A 16,522-nucleotide genomic window follows, 5' to 3' on the forward strand; every position below is an offset into this window, starting at 1 on the left:
GAGACGAGCATGGCATGAGGAAAGCAATGGGGAGGCTACTGTATTTGATTAGACAGGAGGCAAAGTGAGACTGAGCCATGGCGGGACCATAGGAATTGGAAAGAAAAAGATACAGATGATTCTGTAGAAAGAAAACCAAAAAATATGGAAATCAGGGATGAGAAGAAATAGAGAAGTATGTTATATGCTTGATGTTTTAATAGTGGAGGATTGGGAGAAAAATTGTGCGTCATAGAAATAGAAATCTAATAAGAAGAGCTGGTTCAGGGAAGCAGCTGTCAATCATGAATGTCAATTACCTGTGAGGTTTTTCGTGGATCTATTGATTAAACAATTGGAAACATTAGCCTGGATCTCGGAATTTAGCTGTAAATTAGGGACATAGAGTGAGAATCATCCACCTAAAGGAAATACTTAGTCCTTGGGAGTGATGAGATTAGAGAGAAAGAAGAAGACAAGGAGAAGGAGGAGAAGGAAGCAGGGTGGGAAGAGGAGGAGTGGCGGGAGGAGAAGGAGGAGTGGAGGGAAGAGGAAGAAGAGGAGGTGTGGTGGGAGGAGGAGGAGGTGTGGTGGGAGGAGGAGGAGAAGTGGTGGGAAGAGGAGGAGGAGTGGTGGGAGGAGGAGGAAGAGGAGGAGGAGTGGTGGGAGGAGGAGGAAGAGGAGGAGCGGTGGGAGGAGGAAGAGGAGTGGTGGAGGAGGAGGAGGAGAAGGAGAAACCCACAAAGAGACAACTGTGGAACGAACATTAACTTCAGGAGGCAGGAGTCCATGAAGGATATGGATAAGGAAGGTTTTCTAGAGTTGGGAGTGGAACTGATCGAGTGTTATGTTATGAAAGAAAAGAGTGTCACTTAACTGAACATATAGAAAGGTTGAGTAGCACAAAGACAAGAAAGGCCATTCATTGGCTTTGATCATTAGATAACTAACAAACTTCAAGATAACGCAAGTTATTTGATTTGATTCTGAGAATAATCCATTAAGTCAAAAGAGAATCATTATTAACCTCACTTTGTAGATGAAGAAAATGAGTCCCAGAGAGTTCAAGTGGCTTTCTTGAGGCTACACAGACATGAAACATCAGAAATGGGTCTTTACCTCAATGTCACCCTTTACATTGCCTCCTAATACCATGCTGCATCTTATTCTTTATAACATTCTTCAGAAAAATGTGTTTGTTCTGAGACCTATACTCTGTTTTTATTAATCTCATTATTGTTTATTTCTTTGGGAAACCTGTAAAAACACTTGTCTTGGATCCTGCCAGTATAAAGATCAATATTAGAAGTTGCTAAAATTATTTTAAAGGACCCAAATTGAACTTTTACAGATAAAAATACAATGTATGAGATAAAAGAATTCTGGATAAGTTTAATAGAAGATTAAATATTGCAGATGAAAAGATTAGTAAATTTGAAGATATAGTAATAGAAACTATTCAAAATGAAATACAAAAAGAAAAAGAATTTTTTAAAATAAAGAGCATCAGTGAACTATGGGGCATTTCAAGTGACCAAATATATGTATAATTAGATTACCAAAGGAGGTGGGAGGGCAGCAAACTATTTGAAGAAATAATGTCCTCAAATTTTTCATGTGATAAAAATTATAAACCCACAGATCCATCAAGCTCAATAAACCCTTAGCACAGAAACAAGGTAATGCACTAAATACCAGAGCAAAAACAGGCCAAAATTGATAGACCTGCAAGGAGAAATAGACAAATACACTAGTATAGTCAAAGAACACCAGGGGAAGTATTTCTCATGAAGTTAGATGCAAAAATTCTCAACAAAATTTTATCAAATAAAATCCAAAAACTTATTTTAAAGCATTATGGTCAGGGGAGATTTCATTCCAAAAATGCAAGCTTGGTTTCAAATTAAAAATCAATCAATGTATTTCACTGTATTAACAAACTAAAAAAGGAAAACCATGTGATCATTTCAATAGACACAGGAAAATCATTTCACAAAAACAACATACATTTCTGATAAAAATTCTCAACAAAAATCCTACATTGAACATCTTACTTAATGTTGAAACACAAAATGCTTTTCCTCTGAGGTCAGGAACAAGATAAGGATGTCTGCACTTCCGCTCAGCACTGTACTGAAGTTATAACCAGTGCAAGGGTGAAACAAGCATCTAGATTGGCAAGAAAGAAACAAAACTATCATTATTCACAGATGACACAATAGTTCATGTAGAAAATCCAGTAGAATCTACAAAACAGAATACAGTCCAGAAAGAGAGCTACGCATAGACAACAAGTAAATTTTCACAAAGTTTCCAATATAACTTCATAAGGAAAAGAAAGTCTTTTCAGCAAATACCCCTGAAATATCTGGATAAGCAATAGAAAGAAATAAACCTTGACAGCTACCTCAAGCCACATACAAAAGATTAATTTGAGCTGGATTGTGAAGCTAAACATAAAGCTAAAACTAAAAGCTTAAAAAAAATAGAATAATAGGACTTCATAAAAATTAAAAACTACACTTATCAAAAGACAGAATTTAGAACTTAGAAAATGTAAGGAGAAGTCACAGACTGGGAGACATTTATGTGTGTGTGTGTGTGTGTGTGTGTGTGTGTGTGTATTTAATGATTATATATATATACATGTATAATTATGTACAACTATATATACATGTATATATTGTTGTACATATAACAAATAAATATGTAAAACAAATCACTCTTTCCAGAATAACATATATATAAAGAAAAACTACAAATCCATAATGATAAACAACCTTCTTTATTAAATGTGCAAAGGCTTGAACAGACACTTCACAAAAGAATAACTCTAGCCTTGGCCAGTTTGGCTCAGCAGTTAGAGCATCAGGCCACAGACCAGAGAGTCTCAGGTTCCATTCCAGTCAAGGGCATGTACCTTGGTTGTGCTTCGTCCCCAGCCCTGTTCAGGGTCATGCGGGAGGCAGCCAGTCAATGTGTCTGTCTCACATTGATGTTTCTCTCTCTCTCCCCTTCCCACTCTATCTGAAAATAAATGGAAAAATATCCTAGGGTGAGGATTAAAACAAAATGACTCTAGTAATGGAAAATAAACATGCAAAGATGTCCAGCATCTTTGTCATCAAGGAAATGAAAATTATGATCACAATGAGATACCATTTCACACACATAAGAATGATTAAAATGTAAAACTAGCCCTGGCCGGTTTGGCTCAGCGGTTAGAGCGTCGGCCTGCGGTAAAGAGAGACCCAGGTTCGGTTCCCGCTAAGGGCACGTACCTCGGATGCAGTTTGTCCCCGTCCCTGGTTGGTCGTGCAGGTGGCAACCACTCGATGTGTCCCTTCACATCGATTTTTCTCTCTCTCTCTCTACCTCTCTCTCCCTCCCGCTCTATCTGAACAAAAAATGGAAAAATGTCCTCGAGTGAGGATTAAAAAAAAAAAAAAATGTAAAACTAACAAAATCAAATACTGACAAGGGTATAAAGCTACTGAAACTCTCATAGGACTACAAATAGATAAAATCACTTGGAAAATATGAGTTTTAAGTAAAGCTAAACATACCTACTCTGATTTGGCAAACTAGGGATTTACCCAGAAGAAATTAAACATGGCCATAAAAGACTTGTACAAGAATATGTTTGGTGCCCTGACCAGGTGGTTCAGTTGACTGGAGCATAGTCCCCTACACCAAAAAAGGTTGTGAGTTTAATTCCTGGTCAGGGCACATACCTAGGTTTCAGGTTCAATCCCTGGTCAGGGTGTGTACTGGATGCAATTAATCAGTTTCTCTCTCACATCAATGTTTTTCTATCTATCTCTTTCTAAAATCAATATACATATCTTTGGGTGAGGATTTAAAAAAAAGAACACATTTGGCTTTATAAATAACAGCCAGAATTTTGGTTTCCAGTTCCACATGTAAGAAGCTTAGAAGTCTCAAACACATCCTAACAAGTACATAAGTTGAACAGACTGAAAAATTAACAACTCTTCCTAGATTCATAAAAAAGAGAGGACACAGGACACACCAGAGTTGCAAGACTGGAGAAACAGACAAAGACAGGTAGTGGAAGCTCATTAGAACAGACTTGGAGTGGAAACTACTGCGGGAACAGGTGCCATGGTCCTGCTCCCAGTGGGGAGAACTCCTCGTTCCCTTCAGTTACTGGTGGGAGTGGATCTCTTGGGGTACTGCTGGAAAAAGAATTTCTGGAGGCCCCCATGAGAGGATGAGATATTGTAGATAGCTTTATTTCTGTGGAATTAAATCCTTGAGTTTCCAAGGTCCCATTGCCCTCTGTCCCACCAAAGGGCTAAGAATTAAAGCCATGGCCCAGAGTTCCTGTTCCATGTTTGGAGCAGTGTCCCGTCCCGCATCAGGCTAGCTTCGTGTGTGTTCCCCACTGCTGCCATTAATACATTGCATGTGGGGTCTGCAGGGCCACAAGGCTATGGAGGGAACACGGGCAGGAGAAAAGCCAAGAGAGAGCAGAGAGAGAAGCAAGGGAGAATTCCTTTGTTGGAAGATTATGCATTCCCAAATTTTTGCAGGCTTTCAGTGGCCCCACCCCCTCTGGTCAATCCTGAGTTCCCTCTGATAGATTGACAGGCAAGTACCTTCCCTATGTCACCCCAAATTTATTGAGCATGTATCCATTCTCCCCTTTGTCCAGTCTCTTCCCTTAGTGGTCTGCAGGGAATCGGCCGGTAGTTCCCTAGAGGGTATGAAATTGCAGCTTCCTGGTGAAGCTGCCCAAATGGCCATGCTTACAATGTCTGGCCTCCCTTTTGCCTTCTTATTATTAATAATAACTAGCTAATTACAATGGTATCAGTACAGAAATGTGAACTATAGTTGACAAATGACTACACGTTCAACATGGACAACTCTGAGAGTACAAATCTCCAGAGAAACTCTATCATTGGGAGTGAGGACACAATGTTGTGAGATTTACTTGTAGTATTCCAACCTGGTTCCCACAGTAAATACTAAAGAAAAATTTCATTGTGTTTCTAGCAGGGGGAGAGGGAAAAAGAACCATTTTTGTTGTTGTTGTTGTTGTTAATCCTCACCCAAGGATATTTTTCTATTGTTTGTTTGTTTTTTTTATCCTCACCCAAGGACATTTTTGCATTTATATTCAGACAGAGCATGAGGCAGAGAGGGAGGAAGAGAGAGGAAAACATCCATGTGAGAGAGACACATCAACTGGTCACCACCCACACGACCCCAAACAGAGAGGGGACTAACTGCAGCTAAGGTACATGCCCTTAGCAGAAACCGAACCCAGGACTCTCTGGTCCACGGGCCAACTCCCTAACCACTGAGCCAAACTGGCCAGGACTCCACTGATTTTTTATTTATTAATTTTTTATTTTTATATTTATTTAATTAATTAATTTATTTTTGTTACAGATGTTTCTCCTTTTTCCCCCAATGATCCCTCTCCCCCTCCCTCCCCGCCCTGTCCCCAGCCCTGTTGTCTATGTCCATTGTTCATGCATACATGCATATAAGTTCTGTGGTTTATCTCTCCCCCACCATCCCCTCTTCTGGGGATTGTCAGTCTGTACTCCATTTCCACGTCTCTGGGACCACCCCATTCCTCAGACTGTTATGTTCATTATATTCCACAAATAAGTGAGATCATATGATACTTGTCTTTCTCTGTTTGGCTTGTTTCACTTATGATGATACTTTCCAGGTCCCTCCATGTCATCTCAAAGGATGAGAGATCTTTCTTTCTTACAACTGCATAGTACTCCATTGTGTATATGTACCACTGCTTTTTTATCCATTCGTCTACTGATGGACATTTGGGCTGTTTTCAGATCTTAGCTAATGTAAATAGTGCTGCTATGAACAGGGGTACATATATTCTTTCCGATTGGTGTTTCAGGCTTCTTAGGGTATATTCCTAGAAGTGGGATCACTGGGTCAAATGGCAGTTCAATTTTTAATTTTTTGAGGTAACACCATAGTGTTTTCCATAGTGGCTGCACCAGTCTGCATTCCCACCAGCAGTGTGCTAGAGTCCCCTTTTCTCCACACCCTCGCCAACACTTGTTGTTTGATGATTTGTTGATGGCGGCCATTCTGACAGGTGTGAAGTGATACCTCATTGTTGTTTTAATTTGCATCTCTCTGATGATTAGTGATGTTGAGCATTTCTTCATATGTCTCTTGGCCATTTGTATGTCCTGTTTGGAGAGGTGTCTATTTAGTTCCTCTGCTCATTTTTTAATTGTGTTCTTTGTCTTCCTTTCGTTGATTTGTATGAGCACTCTCTATATATTAAAAATTACCTCCTTATCGAATATATCATTGGCAATTATGCTCTCCCATACAGTTGGTTGCCTTTCCATTTTGATGATTGTGTCTTTTGCTGTGCAGGAGCAATTTAGTTTGATGTAGTTCCATGTGTTCATTTTCTCCTTTGTTTCTGTTGCCATAGGTGATGTATCAGTGAAAATGACATACTTCGCAGAACTAGAACAAATACTTCAAAAGTTCATATGGAACCAAAAAAGTCCCTGAATAGCCACAGCAATCTTGAAAAAGAAGAACAAAGTAGGAGAGATCACATCACCAGATTTTAGGTTATACTACAAAGCCACTGTAATCAAAACAGCCTGGTACTGGCACAAGAACAAGCATATAGACCAGTGGAACAGAACAGAGAACCCAAAAATGGACCCAAGGCAATATGCTCACATATATTTGACAAAGGTGGCAAGACATACAGTGGAGTAAAGATAGCCTCTTTAATAAATGGTGTTGGGAAAATTGGACAGCTACATGCAAAAAGATGAAGCTAGACCATCAACTTACACCATACACAAGAATAAACTCAAACTGGATAAAAGACTTTAATGTGACTCATGAATCCATAAAAATCCTAGAAGAAACTGTAGGCAACAAAATTTCAGACATCATACGCAGCAGAATTTTCACTGAAACATCTCCATTGATTTTTTTAGATAGAGTGGAAGGAAAAGAGGGAGGGAGGGAGAGAGCAAGAGAGCAAGAGAAACATCCACCCCAAATGACCCCAACAGGGATCTAACCTGAAACCCAGATATGTGCCTTGACAAAGAATAAAACCCGAGATCTTTTGGTCCACAGGCCAACACTCTAACTGCTGAGCCAAACTGGCCAGGGCAAAGGAACCATTGTGAAATGGTTCTTAGCACTCCATTCTTAGCAAGGCTTACCCTCAGGTAAATCTATTTAATCAGAGTCCAACCCCCTGGGATATCATCAGAGCCTAACCAACATGGGGAAGGGAAATACTAACTCCAACTCTAACCCACCCTAGCCATCCTGTCCCCCTACAGGGGGATAAAGAAAGAAAACTGAAAAACACTTGTGAAGTTCATAGTCTAAAGTTTACAGGCTCACTGAAGACTGAGACCTAATTATAAGACTATGACCACCTCACAACCACATTTTTAAAGGTCTATTTACAGCAGTTCCTTTTACCAGTACATCACGTCCAATTATCAAGAAAAACCCACAAAGCATACCAAAGGCAAAAAACAAAACAATTTGAAGAAACAGAGCAAGGATGAAAACCACTCATAGCAGGAATATTGAAATTATCAGACCAGGAATTTAAAACAATTATGATGAATATGCTAAGGGCTCTAACGGTAAAGTAGATGACATGCAAGAACAGATGAGCAGAGAGATGGAAATCCTAAGTGAGAACAGAAAAGCAATGCTAGAGATGAAAAATACTGTAACAGAAGTGAAGACTGCCTGTGATGGGCTTATTTGTACACTGGACACAGCTGAAGACAGAATCTCTAAGTGTGAGGAAATATCGATTGAAACTTCCAAACCTGAAAAACAAAGAGTAAAAAAATAAAATAAAATAAAAAACAGAACAGAATGTCCAAGAACTGTGGTAACTATAAAAGGTATAATGTGTGTAATGGAAACACCAAGGGAAGACAGAGAAAGGAACAGAAGAAATATTGGAAACAATGACTGAGAATTTCCCCAAATCAATTTTCAATATCAAACTACAGATCCAGGGACTAAGTGTATACCAGGCAGTATAAAATGCCAAAAAATCTACACGTAGAAATATTATTTTCAAACTACAGAAAATCGAAGATAAAGTAGAAATCCTGAAAGTAGCCAGAGGGAAAAAGCACCGTACTGATAGAAGAACAAAGATAAGAACTACATTTAACTTCTCAGAAAGCATGCAAGTAAAAGAGAGTGGAATTAAATAATAAAAGTGTTGAGAGAAAAATCTCACCCACTTATAATTCTGGACCCTGTGAAATTATCCTTCAAAAGGGGATAAGAAATAAAGACTTTTTTACACAAACAAAATTGAGAGAATTGTTGCCAATAGAAATGCCTTGCAAGAAACATTAGAAGGTCTTTGGAGAGAATTAGAAATTCGGAACTATGTATAGAAAGAAAAAGCACCAAAAAAAGGAATAAGTGAAAGTAAAATAAAAACTATTATTTTTCTTATACTTGATCTAGCAGATAACCAGCAATTATACAAAGAATGGGAAGAGAAATTGGGATTCTTTTGCTATTATAAGGTACTCGCACTACCCGTGAAGTAGCACAGTGTGCTTCGTAAAGTGGACTTGGATTAGTTAGTTATAAATGTATACTGACAATATCAAAAACTAGACACAACTCAAATATCCATCAGGCACTGAACAGATAATGAAATTGTGGTATATTCCATACAATGTAATACTTAACTCAGCAATAAAAAAGTAACTACCAATATACACACTATTGATCAATCTCAAAAACAGTACATTGATTGAAAAATAGTCACAGAAGTGTAAACACTGTATCTTTCCATACTTAAGTTAAAGAACAGACGAAACTAATTCATGGAGATAAGAGTCAGGAGAGTGGTTGCCTATGACTGTTGAGAATTAACTGGAAGGAGGTATGAGAATACTTGTTGTTGTCTAGTTTTGCCTGAGGGCAAGCCTGGCTAAGAACCGAGTGCTGAGAACCATTTCAGTTTCTTTTTCCCTCCCCTTGTTGGAAGCACAAGGGGATTTTTTCTTTAGTATTTACTGTGGGAACCAGTTGGGATACTGGAAATAAATTTTACTAGATTGTGGGTCCCACCCCTGATGATTGAGTTTCCCTGGAGATTTTACTCGCGGAGTTGTCCACATTGAGCTTCTAGCAATTTGTCAATTATAGTTCAGGTTTCCCTACTGATACCAAGGTAATTAGCTAGTTATTAATAATAGAAGGCAAAAGGGGAGGTCAGACATTATACATTTATTTTTGTGGGTGTATATATATTTATCAGAATGTCTGCTTCAGGTTTCTGCATTGTGTTCCACATAAATCTTGCTTTAAAAATTAGACAAATATTGCCCTGGCCAGTTTGGCTCAGCGGTTAGAGTGATGGCCTGCGGTCCTGAGAGACCCGGGTTCGGTTCCCGCTAAGGGCACGTACTTCGGTTGCAGTTTGTCCCCGGCCCTGGTTGGTCGTGCGGGTGGCGACCACTTGATGTGTCCCTTCACGTCAATGTTTCTCTCTCTCTCTCCCTTCCTCTCTCTCTCCCACTCTATCTGTACAAAAAATGGAAAAATATCCTCAGGTGAGGATAAAAAAAAAAAAAAAAATTAGACAAATATTAACCTTCTTAGGTGACAGGTTATGATTGAGTTTATAGGGTCTGTTTGTGTTTCTGAGTATTTATTTAAGTTTTTAAAAGTAGACTTCAACTTTTAAATTCAATATTTTTACTCTGTAAAATATTAAATATATCTTATCTTTTTACAGGTTTCAAATGCATGTGTTTTTAAAAACTGTATACATTTCTAAGCCTTTACTTCATCAAATAGTTAAAAGTTTTAAGAAACCACGTATAAAGACCGAGAAACTGTGAAACAAATGTTACTGCAACGTTGGAGATGAGACGGAATGAACGTCAAGACTGAAATAAAACTCCACAATAACAAATATAGAGAACATTGAAGAAAAGGAAGAATAATTTAAAATTACAAGAATAATTCAACACCCTAGAATTAATCCAATAGAAATAATGGATGTGAATAACCAACAAGCAATGATCCATTTGGAAGAACATAACCCAGGAAATATGCACTACAACTGTGAGCCCTGCAATGACCTTGGGTCCTGTTCTCATACCATGCATACCTCTCATTCCATGGGACATAAATATGCCTTTCATATTAGAAAGAGGACTATTTCCTATATGCTCAGCCTTTCCAGCGGCCATCAATAGGCACAGGAACAGGCATTTGGACAGAAGCTACTTATATTTTCTAAAACCTTTATTTTTTCCTGGATAACTACATATTGCTCTCTAAAAGTTTGTTCACTAGACTCATTAAGTGCTGTATTTGAGAACAAGATTCTAACATGAGTTTGTTAAGACTTGCGAATATAACTAGAACGCGGGTGTTACGCCAGCTACAGCCTCTTTATTATGGTTTGCTTTATGTTCGAGTTTTTTGCTTGCTCTATTTTCTCTGTTCAGGTATAAGCAATGTGAAGGCACAGACTGTGTTTTCCTTATCTATGTACTTCTTTCAGAACCTCGAACGTGACTGGAGATGAATAATTATTTACTCTATTGGAATTAATCGAACCGCCTGTTACTTTTTCCTCTGCGTTTCCGAGAGCTCCGGTGTCTCTGGCACTGGTCTCCCTAATCAGGCTCCTTCATTATTCTTTTTTGTATGTTTTGAAGGTGAATTTTTTAATTCACTCACACATTTCTTACTGATTTCTTCCTTCTTTCCCAGGACATTCAACAGCAAATAGATAAAGGTTTCTGTTTGTGGTCTGAGTCCTGTTTTCTCTATGATTTCCTCCAAAAGAAAGAGCAATAAATACAACAGGCAAACATGAGCTGTGTCAACAAAGCAAAACACCTGCACAACAACATCTCGAAGCGGACAAAGGCTTACACAACGTTTTCATGGTTTGTGCCAGACCCAAGATTTTCCTGACAGTAACTCCCTCCCTGCCAAAGAGATCATGACCCTTCAGTCTGGTAGAGAAATTGAGTATAATACTGTACTGTTGCTTCTGGGAATGACAAAATAAAATATGTGGTTGGAATCTTTGTCACAAAAAGACTTTGAATGTGGATTATCACATAAGGCAGAAAATGATTGTGATAGCAACCAAAACATCTAATATATATGTGAGATTTACAGTGTGCAAAGCAGTTTTGCATACATTATAACCCTTACTCCCAACACACACACATACACAAAGCAAACCAAGGGAGTGGCTATAATTTTCTTTATTTTACTGGTAAGGAAATAGACTCTGAATAGTGCAGGTATATACTCAGTCACAAAATTGTATTCCTCCTTGATATTTCGGACTCCTGTGCATGAATCATCTAATTCAATTTAGAATTTTTTCCATAAAATGTTTTTGGATACATAGATTATATAAACATATATCTAATTTATCCTCCTCATATGAAATAATTCTATATATACTACTACTTTGTACATCAGGGCAAACACATTTATCTAATTCACTTTAACAATCACATATGGGTCTATTTTAGAGATGTGCAATAATTTATTTAACCAATACCATAGTCATAGCCATTCAGCCAAAGTCTGTTCTCTATGGCAGTAGTTTTGTGCATTTAATCATACTCATTTTAGAATCCTGAGTTTTATTTGTTGTAAAAGAAATATGAAAAAAATATGAAGACACTTCTGCATAACACCTTGTCTTCTGGTTAAAAATGACCTCTAAGCCCTGGCTGGGTAGCTTGGTTGGTTGGAGTGTCGTCCCTGCAGCAAAAGGTTGTAGGTTCGATTCCAAGTGAGGGTGTGTATGGAAGGCAACCAGTCCAGGTTTCTCTCACATCAGTGTTTCTTTCTCTCTCTCCCTACCCCCTCTCTCTAAAATCAGTTTTTTAAAAAACCACATATCCTCAACTGAGGATTAAAAGGGAAAAAAATGCGAATTTAAAAAGAGGCCCCCGCCCCCCCGCCCTGGCCGGTTTGGCTCAGCGGTTAGAGCGTCGGCCTGCGGTCCAGAGAGACCCGGGTTCGGTTCCCACTAAGGGCATGTACCTCGGTTGCAGTTTGTCCCCGGCCCTGGTTGGTCGTGCGGGTGGCAGCCACTCGATGTGTCCCTTTCATGTCGATGTTTCTCTCTCTCTCTCTCTTCCTCTCTCTTCCTCTCCCTCCCTCACACTCTATCTGTACAAAAAAATGGAAAAATGTCCTCGGGTGAGGATAAAAAAAAAAAAAAGATGGCCCCCAAGTGAGAAAGAACACATTGGTGAGAGTGCAAAGAGCAATTAACTTTTACTGTGAAAAGACATGTCACAAACTTTTCATTGTAAAATGTTTCCTTGTCTAGGAACTCAGGTGCTTACCTCCCCCCTCCCCTACAACACACATACATACACTCATGTTCTCCATCCTCTTTAAGAGTCAGGCACATTTCTATAATATATTAGACGAGAAAGAAAAGCAGGTTTATCTCATGTTTGTCCCGAATCATGCAACCACGTAGCTGTGTCTGCACTGCCCTCTGCTCCCTTCCAAGGCTCTCGGCTCCTGTGCTAAGTCTCTGTTCAGCTTGTGGCTAGTTGCTGCTGAAAACCTAGGTACTACCAGCCTTCCCTAGTGGAACATTCTAGTCATGCTGGGCAGAGAGGTGAGTTGGGGAAGCCCAGATATCATTTACTGTCCCATCCTTTGGTTCTTCACACTAGCCCAACTTGAGTACAAGAGATTTACTGAAGGTTTGCAACTAACCGGACAGAGTTACGATGTAGACAAAGGAACTTTGAATAGGAGGCAACATATAGCTGTTTTCAGTCTAAGGCAACAGGAAAAGAAATTAAACACTTCTCACAGGGCTCTTCTCCTGGCACATCCCAGCTCCTAGCCTATCTTCCCTCTTTCAATACTCACTTTCCTACCTCTCTCTACAGAAAGGCCTTTCTTCAATTCTTTAGAGTGGTGGAAAAATCTTTCCCTCCTTTTGAAATCACTCCCTTCCCCAACCAGGGTATCCATAGCACCCAAAGTTTTTATAGTACATTTTCCAAAATGAAGTGGCAGCATGCATCCACTGAACTTACTCAAATTCAACTCTATACTCCTCCTTAAAAAACAGTGAGCAGTGACAATCTGATGGGGCACATGATGCTGCCTACCTTCTTTTTAAAAAGCTTAGGACCCAAAGTGACAATGAGATGGGCACAGGACTCTGCATTTCCTCAAGCTTCTCATTTCCCTCTGCTAAGGGTAATTCTACTATTAGATATATGCATTCTTCATTAAATATGGTCTCTAAACCTATGCCAACAATTTTATTAGGCATTCGTTAGAAGAAACAATGATGTCCTCTGTCATGGAGGAAATACTGGTAGAGGCTTATTGGATGACAACATATCCATCCTCACTTCCTAAAGGGTTTTTAAGGGTAATATTTGTTTATATGCAATTTTCTCTTTGAAAGTGCTGACTTTAGACTGGGGGCCAACAAATGTTTTATGCAAAAGGCTAGATAGTAAATATTTTAGGCTTTGTGGACTATGTGATCTCTGTCACAGTTATTCAAGTTTGCCACTATAAAAGCAGCCATAGTCAATATGTAAATAAATGGGCATAGCTGTGTTTGTTCCAGCTTTATTGACAAAAGCAGGCAGTGGGCCAGATTTGGCCTAATGGTCCTAGTTTGCCAACCCCTATTTTAGATAATACCTCACAAGAATAAGCCAGATAGAGGCCTCCACAGCATTATCTAGGTAAGCTCTGACAGGCAGAATTGTCCGGGGTTGGTTTGGCACTTCAAGGTGCCTAGTCTTTGAGATCCTTGTATCAGAGTGTCTTTGAGATCCTTGTATCAGAGTGAGGTGAAAGTCCTCATGCCCCTCCATGCTAGCCCTCTTTGTGAGTAACCATGTCGAAACAGCTCAAACACACTCCTATAGAAGTATACCCACTTATGTCCTCTCACACACGATCTTCTCCCAACAACAAACAGTTCTCAGAGACAGACAATAGTCTACGTCCACATTAGGGGGAAGAAACAGTTTCTAGGAGCAACAAAGTCTGTCCGCCTCCCTGTGGAGAGCACATTCAGCGATTACACCACAGAGTTATTTCCGTCCCTTTCTCCTCACTGTCTTCTTCTGGGCCACACCGAGGGGCCTACCTGTGTGCAGGAAATGAGGTCCCTCAACCCCTTGGCTAAAAAGACATTTGCCTGGGTTTTGAAATTATGTTTTTCTTTACTGTATATAAGGCTGTGCTCCCCTCCAATTGCCTCTGGAGAAGAGGAACTGTAGAAAATCTATTCTCCTACCTGCATCTCCACCCACGGTGAAACCCTAGAGGTTATAGCAACATATTCCTCCAGTAACACCTGAGAATAGGGGCATTGGTGAAGCCGTTAGTAGATATCTCTTGGGAATGCCAAGGTCTTGCTGTATTGATATTATATGGAAACAGGGAGGAGCTTTATCTCTGTGACAAGTGCCTGAACTCTCCACAAAAGGCTTTCTTCATGGGGCCAGTATAGCACATCACACAGAAGGACACTCTTCTCCTGTTTAGACAGTTCTTCACCCCCAGTGTTTCACTTCAATGGCAATATTTGAAAAAATATCTCTTGAAATGGGGAAGATGGCAGCGGGCAGGATCAGAGTGAGGGTGAGTGTGTGAGTGTGAGTGAATGTGAGAGAGAGTGTGAGTGAATACAAGTGTGAATGACCAACCTTGAGCAGTGCACAGACACAAGGCAGGAGGTTCCTGTGCTGTGGATGGAAAGCAACTGGCTACCGCAGTAAGTGGTGAGTCAGCGAACTTTTCCCTGCACGGCTGGGAGGCCCCACCATTTCGGAAGGTTTTTCCTGGGAGGAGGAAGCAGAGAGCAGTTAGAACCCAGCAACCTGAGTCCACCAGAGCGCCTTGCATCATGGGTCCAGTGGACCCCACTGTGTCAACACCATCAGCGCACAATAGCGTCACTATCCAGGTGCCTGCTGCAGTAGCCGAAACCGACTGGAGGCCGAGCACCATCCCCCACAACAGAAACCTGATCAAAGCCCAGCACCTTCCCCTACAGCAGTAGTGACTGGGCGGGAGTAGAGCCCCATCCCCAACAGACATTAGCAGCTCAGATCATCAGCTGAAACCCATCCCCAGCTGTACCAAAAGAGGCTGATCAGAAACGAAGCCCCAACCCAAGCAGCAGGGCTTGGGCAACCGAGACCTGCCCCTGACAACTGCAGCAGCTGATTTGGAGTGGAGCCCCTTCCCCCAGCAGCAGCAAAGTCGCAGAAACCAGCATCCTCAGCCCCCAACAGCTGTAAAGGATTGGGACCTGAGAGCACCCCCTGGCAACAGGAGCAGCATTAGCAGTGCCAATCAGGAGCTGACACTCACCCCCACCAGCCACTGATCAGCAGTTGAGCCCCATCAGGCAGCAGGGTACCGCAACAGGGCACCAGTGGAACCCATGCACCCCAGAAGCATAACAGCGGAATCCACAAACTTCAAAAGCACACCAGCGGAACCCCACACACCCCAGCGGAACCCCACACACCCCAGAAGTATTCCAGAGGGACCCACGTACCCCAGCACTGCACCAGCTGCACCCACACAACCCAGGCAGAAGCAGCACATATCAGCAGCTGAGACCCATCCCCAGCAGCATTAGCAGAGGATGATCAAGAGTGATGCCCCAGCCCAAGCAGCAGCAATTCTCGGGGAGCCAAGACCTGCATGGCAGACCAATACCAGCCACCAGGTGTCTATCCTCCAGGACCCACAGCAGGCAAGAGGAGCCATACACCAAAACAGTCTGGGAGGCACAGCAGCCTTAGTTGATACACAGCAACCTGCCTCCACACTCCAACATCCCTCACTGGACTTAGAACTACAGGTTGCTAAAATGGTGAGACAAAGAAACAACACCCAAATGAAAAAAAAGAAGAATTACCAGAAAAAGAACTACTGTGTACAGGAACTGGAAGAAAGCAACTTGTCAGATAAAGAATTCAAAGTAATGGTTTTAAGGGTGCTCAAACAATTTGGTGAGAACTACAAGCAACTTAATAAGAATTATGAAGAATAATTCTTCACTGGGAACTACTTCAGCTTAAAAAAAGAGGTAGAAGCTATGCATAAAAATCAAGAGGAAATGAAAAATGACATAGCTGATTTGAAAAATACCTTAGAAGAGTTCAATAGTAGATTAGAAGAAGCTGAAGACCAAATCAGTGACTTAGAAGACAAGGTAGAAAAAAACACTCAACTAGAACAGCAAATGGGGCAAAAAACTGAAAAGCAGGAGAGTTTAAGGGAGCTGTGGGACAATACAAAACATAACAACATTTGCATTATAGGGGTATCAGAAGGAGAAAGAAGAATCAGAGAAAGGAATAGAGAACCTGTTTGAAGAAATAATAACAGAAAACTTTCCTAAACTGGTGAAGGAAAAAGTCACACAAGTCCAGGAAACAAAGAGAGTCCCAAGTAAGATGAACCCCAAAAGATCCACAGCTAG

This window comes from Molossus molossus, unplaced genomic scaffold (genome assembly GCF_014108415.1).
Source record: "Molossus molossus isolate mMolMol1 unplaced genomic scaffold, mMolMol1.p scaffold_m16_p_1, whole genome shotgun sequence".
In the NCBI taxonomy this organism is placed as follows: Eukaryota; Metazoa; Chordata; class Mammalia; order Chiroptera; family Molossidae; genus Molossus; species Molossus molossus.